The sequence below is a fragment of the Cynocephalus volans genome, chromosome 18 (genome assembly GCF_027409185.1).
Source record: "Cynocephalus volans isolate mCynVol1 chromosome 18, mCynVol1.pri, whole genome shotgun sequence".
Lineage (NCBI taxonomy): Eukaryota > Metazoa > Chordata > Mammalia > Dermoptera > Cynocephalidae > Cynocephalus > Cynocephalus volans.
In genome coordinates, this window is record NC_084477.1 from 476,291 (window position 1) to 489,304 (window position 13,014).

Here is a 13,014-nt window from a genome sequence, read left to right on the forward strand (position 1 = left end):
GCCAGCAATGGGCTTCCCCATAGAACTTGCCAACCTGAATTCCTACAGGCTAGATGTGAGAGGCACATTCTGCTGCTTCCTCCCTTAGAGTTAAACTAGCTTCTGAAAGCTCAACCTCCAGGGAGTCTGTTTGGCAGAGATATAGAACACACTTTTCCAAGCCTGTTGGAAGGCATTTGCAGTTTCATTTCGCGTCTAATTTCCCAAACCAAACTGCTTGCAGCTCTAACTGCCTTCTAACTACCACTTCTTCGGTTCAGTGAGATATGCTGGATTCTAAACGGAGAAGCTTCTCTGACGCTTTTTCACAGAGATTTTGAAACTGAAATTTCCCATGCCGTTTCCACCATAGGCAGCAATGGTCTTCCCCATAGAACTTGCCAACCTGAATTCCTAAAGGCTAGATGTGAGAGGCACATTCTGCTGCTTCCTCCCTTAGAGTTAAACTTGCTTCTGAAAGCTCAACCTCCGGGGAGTTTGTTTGGCAGAGATATAGAACACACTTTTCCAAGCCTGTTGGAAGGCATTTGCAGTTTCATTTCGCGTCTAATTTCCCAAACCAAACTGCTTGCAGCTCTAACTGCCTTCTAACTACCACTTCTTCGGTTCAGTGAGATATGCTGGATTCTAAACGGAGAAGCTTCTCTGACGCTTTTTCACAGAGATTTTGAAACTGAAATCTCCCATGCTGTTTCCACCATAGGCAGCAATGGGCTTCCCCATAGAACTTGCCAACCTGAATTCCTACAGGCTAGATGTGAGAGGCACATTCTGCTGCTTCCTCCCTAAGAGTTAAGCTTGCTTCTGAAAGCTCAACCTACGGGGAGTCTGTTTGGCAGAGATATAGAACACACTTTTCCAAGCCTGTTGGAATGAATTTGCAGTTTCATTTCGCGTCTAGTTTCCCAAACCAAACTGCTTGCAGCTCTAACTCCCTTCTAACTACCACTTCTTCGGTTCAGTGAGATATGCTGGATTCTAAACGGAGAAGCTTCTCTGACGCTTTTTCACAGAGATTTTGAAACTGAAATCTCCCATGCCGTTTCCACCATAGGCAGCAATGGGCTTCCCCATAGAACTTGCCAACCTGAATTCCTACAGGCTAGATGTGAGAGGCACATTCTGCTGCTTCCTCCCTTAGAGTTAAACTTGCTTCTGAAAGCTCAACCTCCGGGGAGTTTGTTTGGCAGAGATATAGAAAACACTTTTCCAAGCCTGTTGGAAGGCATTTGCAGTTTCATTTCGCGTCTAATTTCCCAAACCAAACTGCTTGCAGCTCTAACTGCCTTCTAACTACCACTTCTTCGGTTCAGTGAGATATGCTGGATTCTAAACGGAGAAGCTTCTCTGACGCTTTTTCACAGAGATTTTGAAACTGAAATTTCCAAACCCGTTTCCAACGAAGGCGCCAATGGGCTTCCCCATAGAACTTGCCAAGCTGAATTCCTAAAGGCTAGATGTGAGAGGCACATTCTGCTGCTTCCTCCCTTAGAGTTAAACTAGCTTCTGAAAGCTCAACCTCTGGGGAGTTTGTTTGGCAGAGATATAGAACACACTTTTCCAGGCCTGTTGGAAGGCATTTGCAGTTTCATTTCGCGTCTAATTTCCCAAACCAAACTGCTTGCAGCTCTAACTGCCTTCTAACTACCACTTCTTCGGTTCAGTGAGATATGCTGGATTCTAAACGGAGAAGCTTCTCTGACGCTTTTTCACAGAGATTTTGAAACTGAAATCTCCCATGCCGTTTCCACCATAGGCAGCAATGGGCTTCCCCATAGAACTTGCCAACCTGAATTCCTACAGGCTAGATGTGAGAGGCACATTCTGCTGCTTCCTCCCTAAGAGTTAAGCTTGCTTCTGAAAGCTCAACCTCCGGGGAGTTTGTTTGGCAGAGATATAGAACACACTTTTCCAAGCCTGTTGGAAGGCATTTGCAGTTTCATTTCGCGTCTAATTTCCCAAACCAAACTGCTTGCAGCTCTAACTGCCTTCTAACTACCACTTCTTCGGTTCAGTGAGATATGCTGGATTCTAAACGGAGAAGCTTCTCTGACGCTTTTTCAAAGAGATTTTGAAACTGAAATCTCCCATGCTGTTTCCACCATAGGCAGCAATGGGCTTCCCCATAGAACTTGCCAACCTGAATTCCTACAGGCTAGATGTGAGAGGCACATTCTGCTGCTTCCTCCCTTAGAGTTAAACTAGCTTCTGAAAGCTCAACCTCCAGGGAGTCTGTTTGGCAGAGATATAGAACACACTTTTCCAAGCCTGTTGGAAGGCATTTGCAGTTTCATTTCGCGTCTAATTTCCCAAACCAAACTGCTTGCAGCTCTAACTGCCTTCTAACTACCACTTCTTCGGTTCAGTGAGATATGCTGGATTCTAAACGGAGAAGCTTCTCTGACGCTTTTTCACAGAGATTTTGAAACTGAAATCTCCCATGCCGTTTCCACCATAGGCAGCAATGGGCTTCCCCATAGAACTTGCCAACCTGAATTCCTACAGGCTAGATGTGAGAGGCACATTCTGCTGCTTCCTCCCTAAGAGTTAAGCTTGCTTCTGAAAGCTCAACCTCCGGGGAGTTTGTTTGGCAGAGATATAGAACACACTTTTCCAAGCCTGTTGGAAGGCATTTGCAGTTTCATTTCGCGTCTAATTTCCCAAACCAAACTGCTTGCAGCTCTAACTCCCTTCTAACTACCACTTCTTCGGTTCAGTGAGATATGCTGGATTCTAAACGGAGAAGCTTCTCTGACGCTTTTTCACAGAGATTTTGAAACTGAAATCTCCCATGCCGTTTCCACCATAGGCAGCAATGGGCTTCCCCATAGAACTTGCCAACCTGAATTCCTACAGGCTAGATGTGAGAGGCACATTCTGCTGCTTCCTCCCTTAGAGTTAAACTTGCTTCTGAAAGCTCAACCTCCGGGGAGTTTGTTTGGCAGTGATATAGAACACACTGTTCCAAGCCTGTTGGAAGGCATTTGCAGTTTCATTTCGCGTCTAATTTCCCAAACCAAACTGCTTGCAGCTCTAACTCCCTTCTAACTACCACTTCTTCGGTTCAGTGAGATATGCTGGATTCTAAACGGAGAAGCTTCTCTGACGCTTTTTCACAGAGATTTTGAAACTGAAATTTCCAAACCCGTTTCCAACGAAGGCGCCAATGGGCTTCCCCATAGACCTTGCCAACCTGAATTCCTACAGGCTAGATGTGAGAGGCACATTCTGCTGCTTCCTCCCTTAGAGGTAAACTAGCTTCTGAAAGCTCAACCTCCGGGGAGTTTGTTTGGCAGAGATATAGAACACACTTTTCCAAGCCTGTTGGAAGGCATTTGCAGTTTCATTTCGCGTCTAATTTCCCAAACCAAACTGCTTGCAGCTCTAACTGCCTTCTAACTACCACTTCTTCGGTTCAGTGAGATATGCTGGATTCTAAACGGAGAAGCTTCTCTGACGCTTTTTCACAGAGATTTTGAAACTGAAATCTCCCATGCCGTTTCCACCATAGGCAGCAATGGGCTTCCCCATAGAACTTGCCAACCTGAATTCCGACAGGCTAGATGTGAGAGGCACATTCTGCTGCTTCCTCCCTTACAGTTAAACTTGCTTCTGAAAGCTCAACCTCCGGGGAGTTTGTTTGGCAGAGATATAGAACACACTTTTCCAAGCCTGTTGGAAGGCATTTGCAGTTTCATTTCGCGTCTAATTTCCCAAACCAAACTGCTTGCAGCTCTAACTGCCTTCTAACTACCACTTCTTCGGTTCAGTGAGATATGCTGGATTCTAAACGGAGAAGCTTCTCTGACGCTTTTTCACAGAGATTTTGAAACTGAAATCTCCCATGCTGTTTCCACCATAGCCAGCAATGGGCTTCCCCATAGAACTTGCCAACCTGAATTCCTACAGGCTAGATGTGAGAGGCACATTCTGCTGCTTCCTCCCTTAGAGTTAAACTAGCTTCTGAAAGCTCAACCTCCAGGGAGTCTGTTTGGCAGAGATATAGAACACACTTTTCCAAGCCTGTTGGAAGGCATTTGCAGTTTCATTTCGCGTCTAATTTCCCAAACCAAACTGCTTGCAGCTCTAACTGCCTTCTAACTACCACTTCTTCGGTTCAGTGAGATATGCTGGATTCTAAACGGAGAAGCTTCTCTGACGCTTTTTCACAGAGATTTTGAAACTGAAATTTCCCATGCCGTTTCCACCATAGGCAGCAATGGTCTTCCCCATAGAACTTGCCAACCTGAATTCCTAAAGGCTAGATGTGAGAGGCACATTCTGCTGCTTCCTCCCTTAGAGTTAAACTTGCTTCTGAAAGCTCAACCTCCGGGGAGTTTGTTTGGCAGAGATATAGAACACACTTTTCCAAGCCTGTTGGAAGGCATTTGCAGTTTCATTTCGCGTCTAATTTCCCAAACCAAACTGCTTGCAGCTCTAACTGCCTTCTAACTACCACTTCTTCGGTTCAGTGAGATATGCTGGATTCTAAACGGAGAAGCTTCTCTGACGCTTTTTCACAGAGATTTTGAAACTGAAATCTCCCATGCTGTTTCCACCATAGGCAGCAATGGGCTTCCCCATAGAACTTGCCAACCTGAATTCCTACAGGCTAGATGTGAGAGGCACATTCTGCTGCTTCCTCCCTAAGAGTTAAGCTTGCTTCTGAAAGCTCAACCTCCGGGGAGTCTGTTTGGCAGAGATATAGAACACACTTTTCCAAGCCTGTTGGAAGGCATTTGCAGTTTCATTTCGTGTCTAATTTCCCAAACCAAACTGCTTGCAGCTCTAACTCCCTTCTAACTACCACTTCTTCGGTTCAGTGAGATATGCTGGATTCTAAACGGAGAAGCTTCTCTGACGCTTTTTCACAGAGATTTTGAAACTGAAATCTCCCATGCCGTTTCCACCATAGGCAGCAATGGGCTTCCCCATAGAACTTGCCAACCTGAATTCCTACAGGCTAGATGTGAGAGGCACATTCTGCTGCTTCCTTCCTTAGAGTTAAACTTGCTTCTGAAAGCTCAACCTCCGGGGAGTTTGTTTGGCAGAGATATAGAAAACACTTTTCCAAGCCTGTTGGAAGGCATTTGCAGTTTCATTTCGCGTCTAATTTCCCAAACCAAACTGCTTGCAGCTCTAACTGCCTTCTAACTACCACTTCTTCGGTTCAGTGAGATATGCTGGATTCTAAACGGAGAAGCTTCTCTGACGCTTTTTCACAGAGATTTTGAAACTGAAATTTCCAAACCCGTTTCCAACGAAGGCGCCAATGGGCTTCCCCATAGAACTTGCCAACCTGAATTCCTACAGGCTAGATGTGAGAGGCACATTCTGCTGCTTCCTCCCTTAGAGTTAAACTAGCTTCTGAAAGCTCAACCTCCAGGGAGTCTGTTTGGCAGAGATATAGAACACACTTTTCCAAGCCTGTTGGAAGGCATTTGCAGTTTCATTTCGCGTCTAATTTCCCAAACCAAACTGCTTGCAGCTCTAACTGCCTTCTAACTACCACTTCTTCGGTTCAGTGAGATATGCTGGATTCTAAACGGAGAGGCTTCTCTGACGCTTTTTCACAGAGATTTTGAAACTGAAATCTCCCATGCCGTTTCCACCATAGGCAGCAATGGGCTTCCCCATAGAACTTGCCAACCTGAATTCCTACAGGCTAGATGTGAGAGGCACATTCTGCTGCTTCCTCCCTTAGAGTTAAACTTGCTTCTGAAAGCTCAACCTCCGGGGAGTTTGTTTGGCAGAGATATAGAACACACTTTTCCAAGCCTGTTGGAAGGCATTTGCAGTTTCATTTCGCGTCTAATTTCCCAAACCAAACTGCTTGCAGCTCTAACTGCCTTCTAACTACCACTTCTTCGGTTCAGTGAGATATGCTGGATTCTAAACGGAGAAGCTTCTCTGACGCTTTTTCACAGAGATTTTGAAACTGAAATTTCCAAACCCGTTTCCAACGAAGGCGCCAATGGGCTTCCCCATAGAACTTGCCAAGCTGAATTCCTAAAGGCTAGATGTGAGAGGCACATTCTGCTGCTTCCTCCCTTAGAGTTAAACTAGCTTCTGAAAGCTCAACCTCTGGGGAGTTTGTTTGGCAGAGATATAGAACACACTTTTCCAAGCCTGTTGGAAGGCATTCGCAGTTTCATTTCGCGTCTAATTTCCCAAACCAAACTGCTTGCAGCTCTAACTGCCTTCTAACTACCACTTCTTCGGTTCAGTGAGATATGCTGGATTCTAAACGGAGAAGCTTCTCTGACGCTTTTTCACAGAGATTTTGAAACTGAAATCTCCCATGCTGTTTCCACCATAGGCAGCAATGGGCTTCCCCATAGAACTTGCCAACCTGAATTCCTACAGGCTAGATGTGAGAGGCACATTCTGCTGCTTCCTCCCTTAGAGTTAAACTAGCTTCTGAAAGCTCAACCTCCAGGGAGTCTGTTTGGCAGAGATATAGAACACACTTTTCCAAGCCTGTTGGAAGGCATTTGCAGTTTCATTTCGCGTCTAATTTCCCAAACCAAACTGCTTGCAGCTCTAACTGCCTTCTAACTACCACTTCTTCGGTTCAGTGAGATATGCTGGATTCTAAACGGAGAAGCTTCTCTGACGCTTTTTCACAGAGATTTTGAAACTGAAATCTCCCATGCCGTTTCCACCATAGGCAGCAATGGGCTTCCCCATAGAACTTGCCAACCTGAATTCCTACAGGCTAGATGTGAGAGGCACATTCTGCTGCTTCCTCCCTAAGAGTTAAGCTTGCTTCTGAAAGCTCAACCTCCGGGGAGTTTGTTTGGCAGAGATATAGAACACACTTTTCCAAGCCTGTTGGAAGGCCTTTGCAGTGTCATTTCGCATCTAATTTCCCAAACCAAACTGCTTGCAGCTCTAACTCCCTTCTAACTACCACTTCTTCGGTTCAGTGAGATATGCTGGATTCTAAACGGAGAAGCTTCTCTGACGCTTTTTCACAGAGATTTTGAAACTGAAATCTCCCATGCCGTTTCCACCATAGGCAGCAATGGGCTTCCCCATAGAACTTGCCAACCTGAATTCCTACAGGCTAGATGTGAGAGGCACATTCTGCTGCTTCCTCCCTTAGAGTTAAACTTGCTTCTGAAAGCTCAACCTCCGGGGAGTCTGTTTGGCAGAGATATAGAACACACTTTTCCAAGCCTGTTGGAAGGCCTTTGCAGTGTCATTTCGCATCTAATTTCCCAAACCAAACTGCTTGCAGCTCTAACTCCCTTCTAACTACCACTTCTTCGGTTCTGTGAGATATGCTGGATTCTAAACGGAGAAGCTTCTCTGACGCTTTTTCACAGAGATTTTGAAACTGAAATCTCCCATGCCGTTTCCACCATAGGCAGCAATGGGCTTCCCCATAGAACTTGCCAACCTGAATTCCTACAGGCTAGATGTGAGAGGCACATTCTGCTGCTTCCTCCCTTAGAGTTAAAATTGCTTCTGAAAGCTCAACCTCCGGGGAGTCTGTTTGGCAGAGATATAGAACACATTTTTCCAAGCCTGTTTGAAGGCGTTTGCACTTTCATTTCGCGTCTAATTTCCCAAACCAAACTGCTTGCAGCTCTAACTCCCTTCTAACTACCACTTCTTCGGTTCTGTGAGATATGCTGGATTCTAAACGGAGAAGCGTCTCTGACGCTTTTTCACAGAGATTTTGAAACTGAAATCTCCCATGCCGTTTCCACCATAGGCAGCAATGGGCTTCCCCATAGAAGTTGCCAACCTGAATTCCTACAGGCGAGATGTGAGAGGGACATTCTGCTGCTTCCTCCCTTAGAGTTAAACTAGCTTCTGAAAGCTCAGCCTCCGGGGAGTCTGTTTGGCAGAGATATAGAACACAATTTTCCAAGCCTGTTGGAAGGCATTTGCAGTGTCATTTAGCATCTAATTTCCCAAACCAAACTGCTTGCAGCTCTAACTCCCTTCTAACTACCACTTCTTCGGTTCAGTGAGATATGCTGGATTCTAAACGGAGAAGCTTCTCTGACGCTTTTTCACAGAGATTTTGAAACTGAAATCTCCCATGCCGTTTCCACCATAGGCAGCAATGGGCTTCCACATAGAACTTGCCAACCTGAATTCCTACAGGCTAGATGTGAGAGGGACATTCTGCTGCTTCCTCCCTTAGAGTTAAACTAGCTTCTGAAAGCTCAACCTCCGGGGAGTTTGTTTGGCAGAGATATAGAACACACTTTTCCAAGCCTGTTGGAAGGCATTTGCAGTTTCATTTCGCGTCTAATTTCCCAAACCAAACTGCTTGCAGCTCTAACTCCCTTCTAACTACCACTTCTTCGGTTCAGTGAGATATGCTGGATTCTAAACGGAGAAGCTTCTCTCACGCTTTTTCACAGAGATTTTGAAACTGAAATTTCCAAACCCGTTTCCAACGAAGGCGCCAATGGGCTTCTCCATAGAACTTGCCAACCTGAATTCCTACAGGCTAGATGTGAGAGGCACATTCTGCTGCTTCCTCCCTTAGAGTTAAACTTGCTTCTGATAGCTCAACCTCCGGGGAGTCTGTTTGGCAGAGATATAGAACACACTTTTCCAAGCCTGTTGGAAGGCATTTGCAGTGTCATTTCGCGTCTAATTTCCCAAACCAAACTGCTTGCAGCTCTAACTCCCTTCTAACTACCACTTCTTCGGTTCAGTGAGATATGCTGGATTCTAAACGGAGAAGCTTCTCTGACGCTTTTTCACAGAGATTTTGAAACTGAAATCTCCCATGCCGTTTCCACCATAGGCAGCAATGGGCTTCCCCATAGAACTTGCCAACCTGAATTCCTACAGGCTAGATGTGAGAGGCACATTCTGCTGCTTCCTCCCTAAGAGTTAAGCTTGCTTCTGAAAGCTCAACCTCCGGGGAGTCTGTTTGGCAGAGATATAGAACACACTTTTCCAAGCCTGTTGGAAGGCCTTTGCAGTGTCATTTCGCATCTAATTTCCCAAACCAAACTGCTTGCAGCTCTAACTGCCTTCTAACTACCACTTCTTCGGTTCAGTGAGATATGCTGGATTCTAAACGGAGAAGCTTCTCTGACGCTTTTTCACAGAGATTTTGAAACTGAAATCTCCCATGCCGTTTCCACCATAGGCAGCAATGGGCTTCCCCATAGAACTTGCCAACCTGAATTCCTACAGGCTAGATGTGAGAGGCACATTCTGCTGCTTCCTCCCTAAGAGTTAAGCTTGCTTCTGAAAGCTCAACCTCTGGGGAGTCTGTTTGGCAGAGATATAGAACACACTTTTCCAAGCCTGTTGGAAGGCCTTTGCAGTGTCATTTCGCATCTAATTTCCCAAACCAAACTGCTTGCAGCTCTAACTTCCTTCTAACTACCAATTCTTCGGTTCAGTGAGATATGCTGGATTCTAAACGGCGAAGCTTCTCTGACGCTTTTTCACAGAGATTTTGAAACTGAAATCTCCCATGCCGTTTCCACCATAGGCAGCAATGGGCTTCCCCATAGAACTTGCCAACCTGAATTCCTACAGGCTAGATGTGAGAGGGACATTCTGCTGCTTCCTCCCTTAGAGTTAAACTAGCTTCTGAAAGCTCAACCTCCGGGGAGTTTGTTTGGCAGAGATATAGAAAACACTTTTCCAAGCCTGTTGGAAGGCCTTTGCAGTTTCATTTCGCGTCTAATTTCCCAAACCAAACTGCTTGCAGCTCTAACTGCCTTCTAACTACCACTTCTTCGGTTCAGTGAGATATGCTGGATTCTAAACGGAGAAGCTTCTCTGAAGCTTTTTCACAGAGATTTTGAAACTGAAATCTCCCATGCCGTTTCCACCATAGGCAGCAATGGGCTTCCCCATAGAACTTGCCAACCTGAATTCCTACAGGCTAGATGTGAGAGGCACATTCTGCTGCTTCCTCCCTTAGAGTTAAACTTGCTTCTGAAAGCTCAACCTCCGGGGAGTTTGTTTGGCAGAGATATAGAACACACTTTTTCAAGCCTGTTGGAAGGCATTTGCAGTTTCATTTCGCGTCTAATTTCCCAAACCAAACTGCTTGCAGCTCTAACTGCCTTCTAACTACCACTTCTTCGGTTCAGTGAGATATGCTGGATTCTAAACGGAGAAGCTTCTCTGACGCTTTTTCACAGAGATTTTGAAACTCAAATCTCCCATGCTGTTTCCACCATAGCCAGCAATGGGCTTCCCCATAGAACTTGCCAACCTGAATTCCTACAGGCTAGATGTGAGAGGCACATTCTGCTGCTTCCTCCCTTAGAGTTAAACTAGCTTCTGAAAGCTCAACCTCCAGGGAGTCTGTTTGGCAGAGATATAGAACACACTTTTCCAAGCCTGTTGGAAGGCATTTGCAGTTTCATTTCGCGTCTAATTTCCCAAACCAAACTGCTTGCAGCTCTAACTGCCTTCTAACTACCACTTCTTCGGTTCAGTGAGATATGCTGGATTCTAAACGGAGAAGCTTCTCTGACGCTTTTTCACAGAGATTTTGAAACTGAAATTTCCCATGCCGTTTCCACCATAGGCAGCAATGGTCTTCCCCATAGAACTTGCCAACCTGAATTCCTAAAGGCTAGATGTGAGAGGCACATTCTGCTGCTTCCTCCCTAAGAGTTAAGCTTGCTTCTGAAAGCTCAACCTCCGGGGAGTCTGTTTGGCAGAGATATAGAACACACTTTTCCAAGCCTGTTGGAAGGCATTTGCAGTTTCATTTCGTGTCTAATTTCCCAAACCAAACTGCTTGCAGCTCTAACTCCCTTCTAACTACCACTTCTTCGGTTCAGTGAGATATGCTGGATTCTAAACGGAGAAGCTTCTCTGACGCTTTTTCACAGAGATTTTGAAACTGAAATCTCCCATGCCGTTTCCACCATAGGCAGCAATGGGCTTCCCCATAGAACTTGCCAACCTGAATTCCTACAGGCTAGATGTGAGAGGCACATTCTGCTGCTTCCTTCCTTAGAGTTAAACTTGCTTCTGAAAGCTCAACCTCCGGGGAGTTTGTTTGGCAGAGATATAGAAAACACTTTTCCAAGCCTGTTGGAAGGCATTTGCAGTTTCATTACGCGTCTAATTTCCCAAACCAAACTGCTTGCAGCTCTAACTGCCTTCTAACTACCACTTCTTCGGTTCAGTGAGATATGCTGGATTCTAAACGGAGAAGCTTCTCTGACGCTTTTTCACAGAGATTTTGAAACTGAAATTTCCAAACCCGTTTCCAACGAAGGCGCCAATGGGCTTCTCCATAGAACTTGCCAACCTGAATTCCTACAGGCTAGATGTGAGAGGCACATTCTGCTGCTTCCTCCCTTAGAGTTAAACTAGCTTCTGAAAGCTCAACCTCCAGGGAGTCTGTTTGGCAGAGATATAGAACACACTTTTCCAAGCCTGTTGGAAGGCATTTGCAGTTTCATTTCGCGTCTAATTTCCCAAACCAAACTGCTTGCAGCTCTAACTGCCTTCTAACTACCACTTCTTCGGTTCAGTGAGATATGCTGGATTCTAAACGGAGAGGCTTCTCTGACGCATTTTCACAGAGATTTTGAAACTGAAATCTCCCATGCCGTTTCCACCATAGGCAGCAATGGGCTTCCCCATAGAACTTGCCAACCTGAATTCCTAAAGGCTAGATGTGAGAGGCACATTCTGCTGCTTCCTCCGTAAGAGTTAAGCTTGCTTCTGAAAGCTCAACCTACGGGGAGTCTGTTTGGCAGAGATATAGAACACACTTTTCCAAGCCTGTTGGAATGCATTTGCAGTTTCATTTCGCGTCTAATTTCCCAAACCAAACTGCTTGCAGCTCTAACTCCCTTCTAACTACCACTTCTTCGGTTCAGTGAGATATGCTGGATTCTAAACGGAGAAGCTTCTCTGACGCTTTTTCACAGAGATTTTGAAACTGAAATCTCCCATGCCGTTTCCACCATAGGCAGCAATGGGCTTCCCCATAGAACTTGCCAACCTGAATTCCTACAGGCTAGATGTGAGAGGCACATTCTGCTGCTTCCTCCCTTAGAGTTAAACTTGCTTCTGAAAGCTCAACCTCCGGGGAGTTTGTTTGGCAGAGATATAGAAAACACTTTTCCAAGCCTGTTGGAAGGCATTTGCAGTTTCATTTCGCGTCTAATTTCCCAAACCAAACTGCTTGCAGCTCTAACTGCCTTCTAACTACCACTTCTTCGGTTCAGTGAGATATGCTGGATTCTAAACGGAGAAGCTTCTCTGACGCTTTTTCACAGAGATTTTGAAACTGAAATTTCCAAACCCGTTTCCAACGAAGGCGCCAATGGGCTTCCCCATAGAACTTGCCAAGCTGAATTCCTAAAGGCTAGATGTGAGAGGCACATTCTGCTGCTTCCTCCCTTAGAGTTAAACTAGCTTCTGAAAGCTCAACCTCTGGGGAGTTTGTTTGGCAGAGATATAGAACACACTTTTCCAAGCCTGTTGGAAGGCATTTGCAGTTTCATTTCGCGTCTAATTTCCCAAACCAAACTGCTTGCAGCTCTAACTGCCTTCTAACTACCACTTCTTCGGTTCAGTGAGATATGCTGGATTCTAAACGGAGAAGCTTCTCTGACGCTTTTTCACAGAGATTTTGAAACTGAAATCTCCCATGCTGTTTCCACCATAGGCAGCAATGGGCTTCCCCATAGAACTTGCCAACCTGAATTCCTACAGGCTAGATGTGAGAGGCACATTCTGCTGCTTCCTCCCTTAGAGTTAAACTAGCTTCTGAAAGCTCAACCTCCAGGGAGTCTGTTTGGCAGAGATATAGAACACACTTTTCCAAGCCTGTTGGAAGGCATTTGCAGTTTCATTTCGCGTCTAATTTCCCAAACCAAACTGCTTGCAGCTCTAACTGCCTTCTAACTACCACTTCTTCGGTTCAGTGAGATATGCTGGATTCTAAACGGAGAAGCTTCTCTGACGCTTTTTCACAGAGATTTTGAAACTGAAATCTCCCATGCCGTTTCCACCATAGGCAGCAATGGGCTTCCCCATAGAACT